The sequence below is a fragment of the Cyprinus carpio genome, unplaced genomic scaffold (assembly GCF_018340385.1).
Source record: "Cyprinus carpio isolate SPL01 unplaced genomic scaffold, ASM1834038v1 S000006739, whole genome shotgun sequence".
NCBI classification, from domain to species: domain Eukaryota; kingdom Metazoa; phylum Chordata; class Actinopteri; order Cypriniformes; family Cyprinidae; genus Cyprinus; species Cyprinus carpio.
The window spans coordinates 477616-497455 of NW_024879338.1; the positions used below are offsets into that span (position 1 = coordinate 477616).

The following is a 19840-nucleotide window of genomic DNA, read 5'->3' on the forward strand; positions in this document are numbered from 1 at the left end:
TACTCGTTTGTTTCTCTTGTGTGTCCGAGATGGAACTGACTGGCTTAACCGTGTCTCAGATAATAGGAACCGCGGCGCTGCTCCTACCTGCTGCGTGCCGGGCGCGCGCTCTTCGCGGGGCTCCGCTCCTCCTCGGCTTGCACTCCCTTTGAGAGGATGAGGATAGGATCTCCCGTTCATCACATCCCAAAGCAATTTGAGGTAAAGTTTATCCCAAATTGTCATGTTAAGGAAACCAGTATGAGATGTTTGATGCTTTGTGACATGGTGCATTACATGCTGGAAGTAGCCCTCAGGAAGATGGGTACACTGTGTCATACGGGATGGGACATGGTCAGCAAACAATACTAGGTACTGTGGCCTTTAGAACAATGCTTCAATAGGTACTAAGGGGCCCCAAAGGAAGTATGCCAAGAAAAATCACCCCACATTACACCAGCACCACAAACCGAACCGTTGAGAAGAGCAGGATGGCTCCATGCTTTCCTGTTCTTTACGCCAAATTCTGACACTACCCTTGATGTCGCAGCAGAACCGAGACGCATAAGACCAGGCAACATTTTTCCAATCTTCTGTTGTCTGTGTTGCAGTGAGGAGCTTCTCTTGTGCAAAATGTGCCTACGTTTCATGTCTGAGCTGACAGGAGCGGCCCCTGGTGTGGTCTTCTGCTGCTGTAGACAATCTGCTTCAGGGTGTGATGTGTTGTTGTGCGTCAGAGATGGTTTTCTGCATTCTTTGGTTGTAACGAGTGGTATTTTAGTTTACTGTGCCTTTCTATCATTTTTAACCAGTCTGCACATGTCCTCTGACCTGAATCACTGAATCAAACTGTGGAACGGCCCAGTTATTCTAGCAACCAATGGTTGGAGTGGATCATGCATGACCTATTCTGCGTGCAAATGCAAAGTTTGATTTTGTCACAAATGAGTATTGATATTTTGGGAATTCAAGATCCTTTATAGGGCGCATAATTAGCTTGAGTCAAGTTCATTGTTTCCAAAAAAAAATAAAATATGGGGCGTCTTAACCGTTCACTTTGAAGAAAAAAAAAAAAAAACGGAGAAAGCCAAGGCAGACAATGTTAATAAACCAGTTACCACTCTTTCACTTTGGTTGGAAGCTCAAATTGGAGTAACGGCGTTCTGTTTCTTGTTTAGCTGTGTCATCAAAATGAAGTTACGGTGTTCTGCCTTTTTTTTTTACTGTTCCATTAAAGCAACAGCACGCCGCATTTTTACTACGATGTAGACAAAATGAATTCGATGGATCGTGATCTTACCAAACAGCTCCAATATAACAAACGCATTGTAAGGACTATATATTGCCAGCAAGACGTAATAGTGAATAACCTTTAAAGATTTGTTTTTTTTTAAAATGTAGATATGCAGCAGGCTGTGAATTAGTTGGGAGCATGTGCACTCGAATGGCCGGTGAACACAATAAAGCGACGTTCATTTGCAGAAACGCAATCTTCTAGAGGGCACATAACGTCGCAGTAATGAATTAGTTTAAAGGGGTGCAGAGCTTCATGGGCTTATTTGTTAGGCAGCACATAATTGCCTTGAATTTTATGAGAGCAGCTATATGTAGCCAGTGCAAAATTGATAAACCGAGGTGTGTGAACGCACATTCTTTTCGGCTCATTAACCAATTAATAATCTGCTGCCGCGTTAATTCTAAAGGTTGATAGGAACTGTTTCAAAGCATATTTTAGATTCTGATTAAAATCGGTTTATAATGTTGAAAGGGGTTTCATAAAATCATGGTAATTAGTTGAATATACCGTATATTGGCTTCATTGCATTGGCTTTGTTTTTCACATAAGGGATAGATTAAGAAACTAAACTCTTTAAAGATGACAGTTTGTTTTTTTTTTTTTTTTTAAGTTTGACAGTCTTATTATTATTATTATTATGATTATTATTATATTATATTTACCCATCATGTGTTTCTTTGTGTTTTGTTCTGGCCTGAGTAAAATAATGTAACATTTTGGAGCAAATATGCAAAACAGCAAACCAAAACTTGAAGCTAAAATTAGCAAATATCGCAACAGCTACAGTAAATTTTCCAGGAGAACTAACATAAGCTGGGATAAATGTGATCACACCGCACAGAATATGAGGCATAATGAATGTGATTGAATTTTTGCTTCATGTGAAGTTATCAGGCAATTTACGAGCAAATGAAAAGCCAGAATGAAGCACAAGACAGCCACAGGTCCGAATATATCCCCAGCACAGCCCAGAAAACCAAATTCTGAAACCTAACTTACACTTCTAGAATTATTCTTTCTTGGTAATAATCCATGTTCATATATGGGGAGGAGGGGATAATGTTAACAAAGCCACACAAATTAGAACCTGTAATACAGTGAAAGTAATGACACTAAGTCTTTGCTGCAAACAGCCCAAACCATTTCATGACATTACTTCCTGGAAGTGTAGCCCTAAAGGCCATTAACACAACAATGGTTTTTCCCCAAACACAGGAGATACAAAGGACAAAAGTGATCCCAAATGCTGTGTGACGCAACATAACCGGACCACTCAGTGGGCCGACCGATGAAAGTAAGTGAACAAGGAAACACAGAGTCAGTGATGAAGAGCAGCAGGAAGCTCAGCTCTGAGTTGTTTGGATTTTACTATGGGGGTTGTCCTATGTACAAAGAAAACTACTGCAATACCTAATGTAAAAAATACACCCAATAAAGAAAACAGTACTAGAATAATTCCATCAATTCTTCAAATGATAAGACTTCTACAAGTTTGGGGACACATGTATCTCTCCATTTGTTTGACAAAATTCTGGAGGGCACTTGAGACAAAATCAATGCATCTGAAGAAGGAATGTAAACATAAAATTGATTTTGAGTTGTACGCTTTTGCTTATTGATGTTATGCGTTCTTTTACCCTACCTGTCTTATTAACTAAAGTTTCTCCTTCGGCACCACATGGAATACAGTCATACCAGCAGATGGGTTTTCCTTTTTTCACAAGCCTTACTAGTTCCTGTGGGGACAGCTCTCACTGCATTCAGACACATGGTACCTGTAAAAACATGACAATTTGTACTACAACAAAGCTTGATTCTTGTTTACAGCAATGTAAGATACTTCAAATCTATAGGCATGCTCACAAAAAAAATAAAAGAAAAAAAAGAAAGAAAAAAAGAAAAGTACCTGGTGTTGATTTTTGGCCCACACTATGCTGATGTTGTTAAATGATAGCTGAAATTCTGGTTGTAAAGATGCATCATAGAAACCCACTTTAACAAACTTTGTTGTCCCATCCTCCCCCTGCTGCCAGTTCAAGATATCATACCTTGCTGCCGGATCTCCATTTTTATCAAAGAATACCTTCTCACCTGTTTCAGTGAAGAAGCTCACTTCTCTCAATGCATTAAGTACCTGTAAAAGCATGCAAATAATGTAAATAAATGAATGCCATTTTGAGTGCAATTGGCATGACAATTTCCATGTCTATGCAATTCATGCTACCTGCCATGTATTGTTGACTCTCTCCAGGCATTTGCTTTGGTTTGTGTTCCATTTTGAGCAACTTATTGTGCTGTTCAGAGCATAGGCAACAGCATACACAGCCTTGTAAACATTATGGCAATTTGTAATTCTGTGACATCTGTATACTGGTTCTGCAAATTGTTCAAACTTTCATTGCCTTTGCACATACTTCTGCTTCCGCGGTAGTTTCTTGTGGGGGAAGTTTACATTGAAATATTGTTTCCCACACCTCTTTATACAGATGTATGTCGGAAGACTGGACTTTCAGATTAGTCAGAAATTCTCTTAGGCCACTTATTTCAGCTTTTGGTATGGCAAAGCCCATGGACCCTCTAAGAACTTGTTGCCATTTACCAGTAGCAATGTTCATATCAGAGATCCAGGATTCACTACCAATCCACTGTAGTCCAGTAATATTCTGTTGAGCTATTTCCCCTAGAAGAACGTCCATGTCTGAGTAGGATACAAAGGCAACAATCACTTTAGAGCTAGATTTCTTTACAATATCCACAATTCTCAAAATTTCCTCCCTGGGATCAGTCCTGAAGAATGCCTCTGAGAATTCTACACAGACTCCAAATTCTGTGGCTGCTTTGATAAAAGTGTTCATGCCATTGTTACCATAGTCATTATCACTGCAAAGAGCCCCCACCCAGGTCCAGCCAAAATACTTGACCAGTTTGGCCAGTGCTTGGCTCTGGTAATAATCACTGGGAATAGTCCTGAAGAAGGAGGGGTGTTTCTTTCTGTCGCTAAGGCAGGCACATGTTGCAAAATGACTAATCTGCATTTTTTCACCAGAAAAAAATAAAAAAAAAAAAAATGGTATAACACATTATGTTACAGATCTTTGCGTGGATTTTAAACAATTAGAGTAAAAATGCAGCAACTTACCACAGGTAAATGCAGAGGTCCAACAGTGGAAGAAATGGCAATAGTTGGAGTAGAGGATGTTTCTGCAATGATAGCTTGGATTGTGTTAGGTCTTTGACAGGACAACTGAGAAGCATTGTCTCCATTAACTAATGAAAGGGAGGCTCTAAGAGCCATTTCTATTGATCCACATGAATCATAGACTTTGTAACCCAAACTGATACCAGGAAGGATATCAGCTCTGTTGTTGATTTCTTCAATGGCAAATACCATTGTCTGTGCATTCTGAAATTCTCTGAGGCTCAAACTAAAAAATAAAATAAAATTGAATTAAAAATAACAAATAACAATGAAAATGCAAAAGGTAAGACAGGTCCCCCTTATGCACTCACCTCTTGCAGTTTGCACGCTCTGGTTTAGAAGTGAATGTGGGCATAATTTCCTCCCAGCTATTGTGGAAGGAGAAGATGCCACCAATTGTTACATCCCCATCTCTTCTAAGCTGAGGGATGTCAGGAGGCCCCCATAACTTGCATGGAGGGTCAGCTGCTCTCACTAGTGTGAACAGAAGCCATGTGTGTAAGAACCCCATTCTAAACCCTCAACTAGCTACAAATCCTCTAGTGCTGTCTTATATAACAGCTGTTGGATCCCAATCCACTGAATTTAATGTTGTGGGTGTTTTCTTGTTCAACTGCATATTTGCTTAATTTAAGCCAATGAGAAAAAACAACACACTAAATAAACTAAACTTGACCCTTTATGTACTGTTCAAAAAGAGGTGACTTCCTGTATCGTCCGGGTCAGATTGACCCGTATTAGATTCAATGTAATTCCAAAAATGACAACATAAAACAAACAAACAAACAAACATACAATCAAGTACACTTAATAAACTTTTAATATAAATACTTTTCACACATTACAAAGAATGAATATCTGAATTTATGATTTATAAAATTGTTTTTAACCACTATTTTTGACTACCACTCCCCCACACCTGTGGGATGTTTGTGATTACACTTTTTTTTATTTTTTTATTTAACAATAATATCTTGGTAAAGTAATCTTGACAAACTATATATCATTTGAAAAGTTTCAGACTCTAGTTTTCATTTTTTGTTGACTGACGATAGATTCTCTATTTGTGATATGGCGCCAAACACACTCTTAAGCCCTATTCGGATGGTAATTGTTTCTCAGGTGGACGTAAGTGATTTTCACCATTTACAAGGAGTAGTTAGTGATTTAATTGCCGTCCGAATCCAGGATGTCAGTGTTTTTCTCTCACCACCACCGTAAAAATCCCCAGCCAAATTACCTACTGTTTTTTCACAAACACCGAGGTCGTGTGGGTAATTTAATTGCCATCCGAATCCACATCTCTGACTTTACAAGAAGAAAATTGATTCAAAATTCAGTTCTTAAACCCTTTTTTAACACTCCCGAACACCGATATTAGTATAGACAATTATAAACTGTTTTAGATCGGACAGATGCACAAGGAGAGGCGGAGTAGCCACTTACGTATTACCAAATTTAAATTCCCAACTTATGGTTCCTAATGAGATTCCTGTACATTTTGAAGGACTGTTCATCAAAATTACTCTTCATGAAAACAAGCAGTTAATTATCGGAAATACTTATAGACCGCCTAACTCTCCCAAAGTCAAATCAATTAAAAATATTATTTCTACTGTATCTTCCTTAGTTTCTAATAAGGAAATGATACTTATGGGTGACTTTAACATTAATTGGCTTCATTCATCAACACTTACTGAAAGAAATATGATTAATAGCTTAAACTTGACTCAACTTATAATTGAGGCCCCACAAGATTTACTCTCACCTCTAAATCTCTTTTGGATTGGGCCTTAGTTTCTCATCCTGAACGTATAAACTAAATCTAGGGTTCTACCAGACTGTTTTAGTAATCACCATATGATTTATTGTATTTGGAAAATTATGAAGCCAAGTCTCCCTCCTAAATTGATCAAGATAAGGCAAACCAAATTCTTCAATAGTGAACAATTTATCAGTGATTTGCAACAAATTAATTGGTACAGGCTCAATCTAATTCCATTTATTGATGATGCATGGAATTTTCTATATACTGAGCTTCAGAATGTTATAAACAAGCATGCTCCTTGGACCACTGTTAAAGTTAAAGGTAGTCACTTACCGTGGGTAAAATGGAGACCTTATTAATCTCTTTAAACAGAGGGATAGGGCTTGGTACAAATTTCGACGTACAAAATACACTGCTGACTGGGAAGAATATAAACGATTAAGGAACATTTGCACTATACAAACGAGAAACTCCAAATGAAATTATTTTAGAATTTGTCTAACGAATGATTTTAAAAACCCACGACGATTTTGGAAACAGGTTAATAATGTACTTGGGAGATCAGGGCGGGCTACAACTAATGTGAACCTGAATAATGAAAGTATAGATGATCCAGCTACCATTGCTAATGCTTTTAGTTTGCATTTTTCCCTAGCGCCACAAGTACAGACTTCTGCTTCTCAACCTGATCTGCCCCCTTGTTTCCAGCCAGGCAGTTCTTTTTTATTTTCAGAGGTCAGCCCAGCTGATGTGCAAAGGGCCATAAGTGAATTGTCCTCTATCAGTGGTGCTGGTCCAGATGGCATAGAGAATAAGTTTATTAAAATTGGTTCTCATGTACTAGCAGTACCATTGGCCTCACTTTTCAACTTGCTCTCTTCTTGTAAATTTCCTTTAGCCTGGAAAAGTTATCCCACTTCACAAGGGTGGCCATCCTGTAAATATCAATAACTACAGACCCATCTCAATCATCAATAGTGTTGTAAAAGTTTTTGAGAAAATAATATTTTTTTCCAATTATCAAATTATTTAGCTGACAATAACCTATTATCTCAATGTCAATCGGGATTTAGAAAACATTTTTCTACTACTACGGCACTTCTTAAATTTACCAATGATGTGTTTTTCGAGTTTTGATAATCGTATGTGTACTGTTGCATTATTTTTAGATCTTACTAAAGCATTTGACTTAGTTGATCATTATTTACTCTTAGACAAATTGTATTCTGTCTCCCTCTTCTTTGCTTTGGTTCAATTCTTATCTACACAATCGTCGTCAGTGTGTGTGTCCTTTGGGGGCAGCACCTCTAATTTCACTGGCATTGACAGAGGAATTCCTCAAGGTTCCTCTCTCGGGCCTTTACTTTTTTCGATATTTATCAATGATCTTCCGCATAGCTGCACTGAATGTAATATTCAATTATATGCTGATGACACCACAGTCATTTATTGTTCCAAACCTAATATTTATGACATCAGCACTACATTACAAAATGGTTTTGATTCCGTCCAGAGGTGGCCATTGTCCAACAAGCTTCTACTTAATAAATCAAAATCATATTCAATGCTTTTTCAAAAAAAGCCAAATTCTTCATTTGAAAATTCACTAAAAATTAAATTTCTTGATCAAACTCCCATAAAACCCACTAAGCAGGTCAAGTATCTTGGCCTTTGGCTTGATTCTGATCTTTCTTTTAGTACTCATATATATAATATAACTAATAAGCTCAACTACTCACTTAGAATTTTATACCAGTCAATTAACTGTTTAAATTTTCCTGTTAGAAAAATAATTGTTTCTCAACTTTTATTGCCAATTTTGGATTATGCCGATATCTATGGTCAAAATACTACAGCCTTCAGTCTCTTAACACTGCCTACAATTAGCCTGTGTAGATTTATTCTCCGCTGCCCCTACAGAACACACACCATTGTAAAATGTACCATCAACTGTCCTGGCTGACCCTACCGGATAGAAGGCGTTTTCATTGGTTACAATTTATTTTTAAAGGTATTTATATGGACTATCCATGCTATTTAAAACAATATCTAATCCTATTTAGCTCATTTATAATTTGGGACACAATAACCAAATTTATTTTCTCATTCCTCAAATCAATAAAGAAATGGGAAGATATGCATTGCAGTATAAAGCACCGTATGAGTGGAATAACCTTCCAATTTCAATACGCTCTTTGACTTCCTTTTCAATGTTTAAAAATGGCCTAGCTCAACATCTTCAGAATACATGCAATTGCTTTAATATATATATATATATATATATATATATATATATATTAAAGCAATTGCATGTATTCTATATATATATATATATATTATATTATATATATATATATTGACATCTCTGTGCTGGTTTGAGTGCACAGGTAAGGACAGATGCTGGAGCAATATCGGTGGCCACTATATAGATAGAGTTGATACCCTTAAACGGGACTAAATGAAACCTATTTTTAGTATGGTGCATTAATCCCCTTACATTTATGTGTGCTTACGTGTTTACTGGTGTGGGTACATATATATCGGTAAGTTTTTGGTCTTTGTTTTTGTTTTTTTTTTCTTCTTTGTTTGACTGCCGCTGTTAAGGTCAATGTCAATTTTTGTACCTGGACTCGACCCCCTCGAAAACGAGTTGGTTCATCTCAAGGGGTTATTCCTTTTCAATAAATAAATGTCAATAACTGTTGTACTTCGGTGTAATTTGCATACATATTTATTTCTGAAATGCTGGAAAGTATTTAAAAGAACAACACTTCATAACTGCTCACAGCGTCTGGGAGCAGAAAGAGAAGAAAAGCACGCAAACATTCGAAATGGGTCTTTATTATGGCAGCAGCAGGTATGCAGTACAGTTTTAAAATGTGTATTATAAACGGAAATATAAGCTACATAACTATATTGCGTATAATTATATACAACCATAGCGCAACTTTTTAAACAGGAGATTTAAATAATCAAATAATAAATAGGATTATATATTATAATATATGCTATACATTTTACATAATAATAAGTATTTTTAAATGCATTTTACACAATAATAAGAATACATTTTGTAAATAAAATTCATTTGATATGTGATATGTAAATTTATTTTTACAGACGTCCACATGAGAAACAACTTAACCGTCTGAATCGGGCTTTATTCTGATATTCTGAAATATTGCATGTGTATGCATGTTCATGACCCTAAATGAGAAAAAGTAACAAAATTACAAGAAAAACAACATGAGTTAAATAGTATTTCAGAGAGAGATTGAAAAAAAAAAAAAACATAACTCATTTTTACCATCTGTGGCTGGCATATATATATATACATTTATATATATATATATATATATATATATATATATATATATATATATTATATATATATATATATATATATATATATATATATATATATTTCTGCATTGAAATAAGTGGGGAAAAGCACCCTTTAAGCTTTATAAGATAAAAAATAAAAAAAAACTAAAATAACAAAATCTAACCAAAAATTTTTATTATTTTGGGTCTATAGAGTTGCCTTGGAACATTAAAATAGGTGGCTCAGATTGGGCCGGGAACAGTAAAAACATAACAAAATTTTTTGTGGACATGTCAAAACTGTGCATGCATGTTAATAACCCTAAATGAGAAAAAGTCACAAAACATCATGAAAAGTGACCTGATATTTCCGACAACTCAAAAATCTAATCAGGTCAAATTGACCCAGGAACAGTACATAAGGGTTAAATAGAGTATAAACCTATAATAAAAAGTTTTACATTGTATTTTCGAATTATGAATATCAAACAAACATATCAAATTTAAACTAAGTTTTAAATAAAACTGAGCTTATCTTCTTGCCTAAATCCAGTATAAGAATTGTGAAAGAGGTTTAAACCCACATAAAATGTAACCCTAATGCTTCCTAGTTACATCAAAGTCAACATGACAATAAATAAATAAACAAATAAACAATGCATAGGCCTATATAGACATCAGCCAATAATGTCCCTTTCAGGCATCTATGTATTGTGTTAAATATTATATATATATATATATATATATATATATATATTATAATATATATATATATATATATATATATATATATATATATATATATATATATATATATATATATATATATATATATATATATATACAGGTCCTTCTCAAAAAAAATAGCATATTGTGAAAAAGTTCATTATTTTCCATAATGTAATGATAAAAATTCAACTTTCATATATTTTAGATTCATTGCACACCAACTGAAATATTTCAGTTTTTTTATTGTTTTAATACTGATGATTTTGGCATACAGCTCATGAAAACCCAAAATGGTCGGATGAAATATGCTAATTTTTTGAGATAGGAATTTTGGGTTTTCATGAGCTGTATGCCAAAATCATCAGTATTAAAACAATAAAAAGACCTGAAATATTTCAGTTGGTGTGCAATGAATCGAAAATATATGAAAGTTGAATTTTTATCATTACATTATGGAAAATAATGAACTTTTTCACAATATGCTAATTTTTTGAGAAGGACCTGTATATATTGCAACAGTGCCAATACAACAGGAGACAATGTGCTATTTACTGTATTCCATGATGCAGTGCACCCAGCTTGACTTTATTCTTACAGTGTGATAATAAGGATTGGATCTGAAGTTATATTGGGCTCAACGTTTAATATTTATTTATTTGGTTAATTACTTAGTTAGTTTGTTAATTACTTAGTTTGTCTGACACATTATCTGTTTGGACTGCCAATATGGACAATTAAGGTAGACTCAACATGCTGCATTTAACACCATGGTAAACTTCTGTAACAACAAAGTAACATAATACAATTTAAAATGTTTATTGCCACACTTTTATTTTTCAGATTGAACATACTAATTGAATATGTATATGAATATTTTACAAATATCATGTAATATGTTCACACAGTATATGAATATAAACTGTTTTCAAAAAGTGTGATATGTGTCCCAGTAGTCGAGGATGTCCCAATACCTGAGACTGTGAGTGAGATCTAGACTGGTGGGTCACACACACGTTGCTCAATATCTATCACTTTGCTGTTAACTGATTATGATGTGTCTTAAGTGTTTGTTTTTGAGGTTACTATATAAAATAAACTTTACATTAAAACAAAATTAGTATATATTATTGTATTAAATATTAAAATTAGTAGTACTGTAGCAGCAGTAGTAGTAGTAGGTGGTGGTGCAGCATGACAGCCTCCATTAGGGGGCGACCTGCTCTATGTAAAATAAAACAGCTTTTTATGTCTTTCAAATGTATTCAGTTTAAACACATTACACAACATTCATTCATTCACTCACTCACTCGTTCATTTAGCAACAAACTAAACAACTAAAGATTGCAGTAGTAGGGCAGACACTGATGTTGACTTTAAATAATTTGGACAAATTGTCATAATATTATTCCTAAGAAAGAAAGAAAGAAAGAAAGAAAGAAAGAAGGAAGAAGAAGATGAAGAACATATTTGAAACAGTGAACCTTGTGCAGTATTTTAAACTATAAGGCAAATCTGTGCACATATTGTGCTTGTGTGAATTCTATTAAAAACATTAACCCATCACCAGTCATCCGCAAACTCTTCACCCAGCACATATTCCCTGGCACTTTTAGCAATGGAGTAATTCTGTGAATCTATAGATGACAATAAATCCTGAAAATAAGTGCCTTTTGAGATGTATAAACCTCAAGGAATTTTTTCCATTACAGCTTAGGTGGAAGTAAGGTTGGAAGTAAGGAAAGAGCAGTGCCTGAAAATAACAGGTGGGACACTGGTGGCTCATATTTAGAGGGCAGCATGGCATAACTGCAGAAGGGACTACCCAATCACACAACAATTTTAACAGCTTTAGTCTTGTTTATTTTCAGCATAATAGAAGAATGCAATAATTTGTTTCGTGAATATGTATTATTTCAGAGATTTTTGTCTTCTCATATCAATTTCTTTACACTTTAAAAACTATTAATGGATATCATTTGACATCTTTGTCAGAACATGCTTCTTAGTGTTCATTTCAGGTCTCAGTAAAATTACATAGCATTTTGGCAGGAAAATACAGAACAGTAAACCAAAGCTAGAGACCAAAATGGCAAATATCTCCACAGCGACAATAAATTTCCCAGGAGAACTGACATAAGCTGGAATAAACGTGATCCATACAGCACAGAATATAAGCATACTGAATGTGATGAATTTAGCTTCATTGAAGTTGTCTGGCAGTTTCCGTGCCAGAAAAGCTAAAACAAAACAAAGGACAGCCAGGAGACCAATGTAACCCAGCACAGTCCAGAAACCAATAGCTGAACCTAAATTACATTCTAAAATGATCTTTTCCTGATAATGATCCATATTCATGTATGGAAATGGTGGAGATAATATTAACCAAAATGCACATATAAGCACCTGTATAAGTGCAAAAATAAGAACACAGAGTTTTTGCTGCAAGGGCCCAAACCATTTCATGACATTACTTCCTGGCAGTGTAGCCCTGAAGGCCATTAACACAACTATTGTTTTCCCCAAAACACAGGAGATACAGAGGACAAAAGTGATCCCAAATGCTGTGTGACGCAACATACAGGACCACTCAGTGGGCCGACCCAATGAAAGTAAGTGAACAGAGGAAACACAGAGTCAATGAGAAGAGCAACAGGAAGCTCAACTCTGAGTGTTGGCTCTAACTATAGGTGTGTTTCTGTAAATGTAGAAAATCAGCATGATTACGACTGTGAAAAAGACCCCAAATAAGAAATCAATGCCAAAAGTATTCCCATTATTTCATCATATGAGAAGAATTCAATTTCTTTTGGGATGCAGGCATCTCCTCTTGTATTTGACCACTGAGCAATAGGGCATTTGAGGCAATTAATAGAATCTAGAAAGAAGAGGAAAAAAAAATCTATTTAAAATACTAATCAAGCATTGTCTCCATTTTGTGACAAAACACATCTTCAAATAATATGTTTAATATACTGTAACAGACAATTAAATTTTTGTTTTGTAATAATTATGTACCTGTGCTGTTACTAATCTCTCCTGGAGGGCATAGTATACAATCATAACAGCAGACAGGTTTTCCTTTCTGTACAGCTTTCCTGGTTCCTGGGGGACAGCTCTCACTGCATTTGGACACAGGCACCTGCACCATTTCAATACACAAGCACACCAAAAATTATATGTTATAATATATGTCTCTCTCTCTCTGTGTGTGTGTGTGTGTGTTTGGGGTGGGGGGGGTGTGTTTAAAAATGAATAAAGAAAAATCTCTACCAGATGTCTTCCTTCTCTCCAGACTACCTGAACATTATTCATGGAGAACCGCTGACCTTTAGGAAAAGAGGCATCGTAATAGCCAATAGTTTCCACCTTCATTTTGCCTTTATTAACACTTTGTAGATTGATCAGCTCATATCTTGCTGGTGAGTCTCCGTTGTTATCAAAAAAGACATTTTCACCCCCAGGTGTGGTGAAAATTTATAGATTGCAAGGAATTTAAGACCTTCAGCAAGCAAATTAAATAAAAATGTAAGTGTCTTCAGGTTAACTGATTGAAGTATATGTGTAATTTATTTTATTCTGGCAAAAAAATCTGGTCTCACCTGCCAAGGCTTTATTTCAACAAGTTTTAGACAGGAGGAATTAGAATTGAAGCTTTTGTTTTGATCACACGAGAGAAGATTATTAATTGCATGAGCTACTGCATAAACAGCTTTATATATATTATTTGAGAACCTTAAGTCAGTCAAGTCAGTGAAAGAGTTTTGCACATCCCTCAAGTTCTCAGAGCCATTACATGCCTTTCTTATTTCACTTGGATTCAAAGAAACAGTCAAAGACATGCTCCCAAAAGTCTTTGAGAAAATATGCTCTTAGGAAATTGAGAGGGGTTAACTTCCTGTAGAAAAAGGTCTAGTCCAGGTATTTGTGCATTGCGGACAGTGAATCCTATAGATCCAATGAGCAAAGTGTAACCGTTGATATCAGCTAGAGAGTCATCTGTGATCCAGGCATCACTTCCGATCCACTGCAGTCCTGTAATGTTCTGCCTGTATAACTCATCCACCAGTATCCTGATCTCTCTGTGCGACATGAAAGCCATTATTACCTTAGATGTGGAGGTTCTGATAATATTCACAATTCTAATTATTTCATGGTATGGACTGGTACTTTCAAAGGCTTCTGAGTATTCAATACACACTCCTTCCTCATTAGCAGCGTTAATAAAAGTGGTTATTCCATTTAATTCCATAATCATTTTTATTGCTTAATGCCCCCACCCACATCCAGCCAAAATGTCTGACCAGCTGGGCCAGTGCTCTGCTTTGATAGTAATCGCTGGGAATAGTTCGAAAAAAGGAGGGGTACTCCTTTCTGTTGCTCAAACAAGCACATGTTGCAAAATGACTAATCTGTAAAGACAGAGATAGTGAAAAGATATACACTTATAAAAAAAAAATAATAATAATGCACATTTGCTAAAGTATTTGTCGAATACTTTCAAATGTATTGAATTAATGTCCTTATTTGAAATTCCCTCATGGAAACTTTTAATTATAAGTACACACACGCATGTGTATGTATATATATATATATATATATATATATATATATATATATATATATATATATAAAGATAAAACATAGCTTACCACTGGTATATGAAATCTTCCAACAATCTTCGCAAAGCTCATGGTTGGTGTTGATCCAGAATGTCCAATAATGGCTTGGACTGTTGGAGGTTTAGTGCAGTTTGCTCCTGTTTCTGACTGATCTAGACCATTTACTAATGTCATCACAGCTCTTAGTATGTCTGTGGATCCACAGTCATTGTAAATTTTGAAGCCCAGTTTAATTCCAGGGAGAATGTCTGTGTCCCTGTTTATTTCATCTATTGCAAACATCATTGTGTGAGCAAACTTGAATTCCCTGAAACTGAAACTTTATGAAATTTTAGTCAGGCATGCTGTATTTTTACTGAAGAGGATTCAGCACAATAACAATAAATGTATAAAACAAATAAAATAAAAAGAGAGAGAAATTAAACCATGGTACTAACACATACATACTCTTTGCATGGACGTATTTCTGGCATTTTGGTAAAGGAATCTGTGTAGCCATCTTGTCCGTGTGGAAGGAAAATACACCCCCAATTATCAGGTCTCCATCTTTCTCCATTTCAGGCAGCACCCTGTGCCCCTGTGGTGTGCAGTCAGGCTTTCCTGCCTGAGTTATCAGGACCAACAAAAGCAGCTGAAGTATCAGCATTGCAGTTCTGGTTCCTGCCTGTTGCAGACCACTGCATTTATACAGTGTGAGAAGCCCAAACAACTCATGGCATCAGTTCTCTCAGGGGACTGAAAGTACCAATCATAGTTTATCCTTCTCTAAGCAGCAAACTATTTTGCTTTTGCAGCCACTAATATTTCTTTCTGGAAATGAAAATTTGTTATTTATTTATTAGTTTGTTTATTTATTTATTTATTTACTTGCTTGCTTGTTTGCGCAATAAGCGCCAAATTTGGATTGGTGTGCTAATAGAACTACCTGATGTAAAACTCATAAAACAGTGAAAAGTTGTTAATTAAATAAGTCCAGCAATTTCATTTTAGGAATTCAACTGCAATCAAATATCAAAAAGGAATACCACAATTACCACCATAAGATTAGTTCCTTTCAGCTGTGATCCATGAGGGAATTTTCAAGGGTGACTGTATATATTAATTTTGATCAAATCTGCTTACCATACAGTACAGCAATGTATACTGTGTGTGTGTGTGTGTATATATATATATATATATATATATATGTGTGTGTGTGTGTGTGTGTGTGTGTGTGTGTGTGTGTGTGCATTTTATATACTTACTTTACTTATCCTTACTTACTTACTATCCCAGGACATAATGATATCATTTAAACATCCATTGTAACGTGTTGTGTGTTTCTGATACATATTTAATTGTTATATATAAGACATTTCACGTTGCATTTTTTTTATTTTATTTTTTATTCATACCTTACCATATTTACAAAATTGCAATAAAGGGTATTTTTTTATATTAAATAAATTCACGGATGTTAGTCTGCTGTCTTAGTTTGATGCCATTTTGCCCATCATATGCTTTTTGGAATTCTTCTCCGGTTTAAGTAAAATCACATAGCATTTTGGGAGAAAAATGCAGAAAAGTAAACCAAAACTTGAAGCTAAAATAGCAAATATCTCTACTGCCACGGTAAACTTTCCAGGAGAGCTTACATAAGCTGGAATAAAAGCAATCCACACAGCACAGAATATGAGCATACTGAATGTGATGAATTTGGCTTCATTGAACTTATCAGGCAGTTTACGGGCCAGGAAAGCCAAAATGAAACACAAAAGAGCAAGAAATCCTATATATCCCAGAACAGCCCAGAAACCTATAGATGAACCTACATCACACTCTAAAATGATCTTTTCCTTGAAGTAATTTAGATTTTTAAAGGGAAAGGGTGGAGATATTGTTAACCAAAGCACACAAATAAGCACCTGTATAAGAGTGAATCCAGAACACTCAGTCTCTGTTGAGGAGGCCCAAACCATTTCATGACATTATGTCCTGGAATTGTAGCCCTGAAGGCCATTAAAACCACAACTGTTTTTCCCCAGAACACAGGAGATACAAAGGACAAAAGTGATCCCAAATGCTGTGTGACGCAACATACAGGGCCCACTCAGTGGGCTGACCAATGAAGTAAGTGAACAGAGGAAAACACAACATCAGTGAAAACAGAAGCAGGAAGCTCAGTTTCTGAGTTGTTTGGCTTTCACTATTGGTGGTATTTTTATATTTGAAGAATATGACAGCAATTATCATTGTAATAAATGCACCAACAATAGAAATAATTGTTAGCAAGATTCCCATGATTTCCTCAAAAGACAAAAATTCTGTCTCCTTCTCAACGCACGCATCCTTTTGCAGATTTGACCAGAAGTCTTGATGGCACCGCAGACATGTTACAGAATCTGTATTAGGTGCAATAAATAAAGTAATAATAATAATAATAATAATAATAATAATAATAATTGAATCATTTAACATGTTAATGTGAAATTATTACATTAAATGTAGCTTTGCCTAGTTGTAGCTGCATTTAATCAGTTTATGTATGTATGTATTTTATGTATGCATGCATATATTTTACCTGTAGTATTACTGATTTCACCCTCTGTGCATGGGATACAGTCATAACAACATATAGGCTTTCCTTTCTTCACACCCTTCCTAGTGCCAGGGGGGCAGCTCTCACTGCACACAGACACCGGTACCTGTGACAAATATTTAAACTTTATACACTGTTGAACATATTATTATATCTATAAAATGATAAAGTTCATCATCATACACAGCTGACATTATTATTATTATTTGTAATTTTTTGCAATTTAAATTGTCTTTATCCTCACTTTTGTTACATTATTTGCCCAGACAATTGATTCCATATTCACTGCCAAACGATCTTTCACAGGCAGAGAGGCATCATAAAGCCCAACAGGTGACAAATTCATCATGTTTTTTTTTTAGTTGGTTGCCAATTTATCACTTCATATTTTGCCACTGCTTCACCTTTCTCATCAAAGTAAACCTCCTCACCATCCTTGGTTTTGAAACGCACCTTTCGCAGGTGTGTCAGAAACTGGGGTGGGGGAGGGGGGGGGGTCAGAATTTTAAAAATGTTAATCGGTCATTGACTAAAATGTTTAATTCAAGAAATCATATGAGCTCATTCTAGACTTAGTGTTAACCCACTGTTAAAGGATCAAGCTGTTTCTTTGAGGCACATTTTCCCTTGCAGCCCAGAAGATTATGAAGTGTATGAGCAACAGCATACACTCCTTTGTACACATTGCTGAAGATGGGCATGATGACATATCTGTAAAAAGTGTTTTGCATCTGGGACAATTCCTCCTTGCCTGTACATGGAGTTGTGAACACTGAATCATTCTTAGTTGAGTATTTACACTGAAATAGGTCTTCCCAGAGCTCAGTAAAAATGGCACTTCCTGAAGACTTAAGTGGCTTGATGTCTAGAAATTCCTTTAGACCTGTCACTTGTGTTTTGGGTATAGCCAGACCAACTGCCCCTTGTAGAATGTGATGCTTATCATCCATACTGGCAATGACTGAATCAGATATCCAACCCTCAGTACCTACCCACTGGTATCCAGTGATATTGTATTCAACAAATTTATGCAGCAAAACCTCCAAGTCCCAGTGCACAAGAAATCCCACAATCACTCGTGAAGTAGAGCTTTTAATCTGCTCAATTATCCTTATTACTTTATCTCAGGTTAGGTTCTGAAAAATGGGAGAGAATATTCCAAACAGATACCCATCTGTTCTGCCATCTTCGTGAAAGTGGCCATCCCATTATTACCATAATCATCATCTGTTCTTATGGCTCCCCCCCAAGTCCAGCCAAAGTGCCTAACCAGTTTCTGCCAGTGCTCTGCTCTGGTAGTAATCACTCGTAATAGTTCGAAAAATGAAGTATATTTGATTTTGTCACTGAGACATTCACAGGTGGCATAATGACTTATCTAAGAGACAATTAAATTGTGTTTTATCTTATTTTAAGTAATCATGAGTGGCTTACATTTCTGAATAAAATTATTATTTTTTTAAATTATAAACAGTATTTTGATAAAATAACTTTCAAGTACAATCATATTGGAACTAGTTTCAAAAATAATAGTAATTTCAGTAATTAATACCATTGGAAGTTTGAATGGTCCAATAGTTTTTGCCATCGCCATGCATGCTGATGAGGTTGTGGTCTCCCAGTATGGTTTGTACATATGCTTGCTTTGTGCAAGGTCCAGCTGAGGAAGTGTTTTCATGTCCATTAGCAAGAGCCATAGTCACTCTACCAGCCATTGCCATTGAACCGCATGTGTCATAGATCTTGTAGCCTAATGAGACCCCGGGTAGCAAGGTGGAACTGTTATTGATTTCCTCCACAGCGAAGAGCATGGACTGCACATACTGGAAGTCTCTATAATTAAGACTTGGTTAAAAAAAAAAAAAAAAACATATATATACCTTATATATTAAAATTGTATTCTAAAAAGTATATTTTTTAAATTATATTTTACTGAAACTGTTAGTTATATCTACATACATTTTCATATATTCTGATTCAGATTTTGCCTACCTGATGCAATTCAGTGGAGGTGGTGTAAAAGAATATGTTATTTGTTTGACCTCCCAGCTGCTATGGAAGGAGAAAACACCTCCAATTATGATGTCTTCCATCTTTCCATAACTGAGGGTATACAGGCTGTCCTTGCAGAGTACAGGCAGTTTCATTAGCTTGGTAAAAGTAATGATGGTCATTACTACTTGCATGAGTGCAAAGAATGGCTCCATCCAACCACTGAATATATGCTACTCAGAGACGTACCCGGTAAGATATTGTAATAGGAAGAACAGAAAGGATTTTGTGATATTTATAGCAATGAAAGGTACTAAACCTCTATGGGAAAATTACACAGTTGAAACCGTTAATA

General features: G+C 35.5%; 4 pseudogenes; all 4 read right to left on the reverse strand.

The window, feature by feature from the left end:
• Positions 1-4986, reverse strand: part of LOC122144615 — a 10049-nt pseudogene extending 5063 nt beyond the window's left edge.
• Positions 4987-14125: 9139 nt separating this feature from the next.
• On the reverse strand, positions 14126-15471 carry LOC122144616 (annotated as a pseudogene).
• A 913-nt stretch (positions 15472-16384) lies between these two features.
• On the reverse strand, positions 16385-18003 carry LOC122144617 (annotated as a pseudogene).
• A 68-nt stretch (positions 18004-18071) lies between these two features.
• On the reverse strand, positions 18072-19667 carry LOC122144618 (annotated as a pseudogene).
• Between the last annotated feature and the right edge of the window lie 173 nt (positions 19668-19840).